This window comes from Carlito syrichta, unplaced genomic scaffold, assembly GCF_000164805.1.
Source record: "Carlito syrichta isolate Samal-C Ts95f unplaced genomic scaffold, Tarsius_syrichta-2.0.1 Scaffold312069, whole genome shotgun sequence".
NCBI classification, from domain to species: Eukaryota; Metazoa; Chordata; class Mammalia; order Primates; family Tarsiidae; genus Carlito; species Carlito syrichta.
Window position 1 is genome coordinate 344093 of NW_007256165.1, and position 1429 is coordinate 345521.

A 1429-nucleotide genomic window follows, 5' to 3' on the forward strand; every position below is an offset into this window, starting at 1 on the left:
AGGGGAATAGGTGGGATTGACCGTAGTCGATATTCACCTGGGGAAGGGGGGGCACGCCTCATCAATAAGGGTACCTGCACGATGAACATTTGTATACCTGGCTCTGAATTGTACCCCACAATTTCAAAATAAAAACGAAAAGAGGAAAAGTAAAATAAAATGCACGAGGGAAGCTAGAACGTGAAAGGAATGTGGTTATGGCTGTGCCACTGGGGGGCAGGTGTGTTCCTGGGGGGCCAAGGTGCTCCCACTGAGCCTCCACAACCTCTGGTGTAATCAGACCCAAACCCCAACCCCTGCCAGCGGGAAAGATAGAGGGATGTCCCTGATGGATGGAACTGTCACAGGCAGGCAGCTTTGCCCAAGGAAGCCTGGCCAGATGGAGAGAAGTGGGCCAGGCGGGTGAGGAATGCCAGACGGGGACCATAGAGACTTGCAGGATAGAGACGGTTGAAGAATCTACTCAAGATAACTTAACACCCCAAACGCTGAATGTCCACATGGGGAAATGTCTTTATCCCTGTGGCCCAGGGACAACCTGAGGGAGCAAAGCAGACCCCTTGGGCAGTCTGAGGCCAGAGATCCCACCCCGGGGTGGGGGGCCATGCCCAGAGGGGTTCAGGGTTCCATTCCAGGTACACTGTGGTCTGAGGACTGAGTCACTCTGCTTGGCACTCATCTCAGGCGTGTGGAGGAAAAGAAGAGGAAGCGGAAAGGGAGCCCTGTGAGAGGAAGCAGGCTGAATTAGGATACGAATCTTGTGGTTTGGACGTCCTTTGCTTCCAGGATTTAGAATCTCTAATTTCTTCAAGAACGTTTCCAACTTCATCTTATGGGACTATCTTGCAAAGGGGTTTTCCGTATTCAGATGAGGAATTGGGGGTATCAGTGAACCTCGGAGGCCTGGAGCAGTGGTGATCCTGCTGTGAGTTGCCTCAGGGCCTCGGTGTGAGTTACAGAGGAGGTTTAGGGATGACAGGGAGAGGGGGCCCAGAGGGCAGGGCTGAGCAACCGGCTGCTGGGAACCTGCCAATCCCTGCTCCTGGATTCGGAATCCTTCTCCTCCTTTTCCTCTCTTAGTCATCACCACCTTCATACTGTTTCCCCTTAACAGGGTCCCCCTCTGGGTGGCCATTACTGGGGTTGATCTAGGGAAAGATTTTCTTTAGCTCACACTTCTCTTTCTCCCACCTTCTGGTTTTACAGGAAGCCATTTCAGCAGGGACTGAGGAAATACTGCAAGTTCCAAAGAGAATTGCATTTTCGGTATCTTTTAAACATTTCCATCAAACCCTTGAATAATTAAAGATAGGATTCAACATTTAAAAAACCCATTCTGATGAATTGAAGCAACATACATATATTGGTACTCTCTGATGGTGTGTCCACAGAGCCTGCTGTGGGTGAGGCCAGGCTGACAGCTGCCTAC

General features: G+C 50.9%; 1 pseudogene; it reads right to left on the reverse strand.

Moving 5' to 3' along the window:
- LOC103272011 overlaps positions 1 to 1135 on the reverse strand; it is a 22571-nt pseudogene extending 21436 nt beyond the window's left edge.
- Positions 1136 to 1429: the final 294 nt, after the last annotated feature.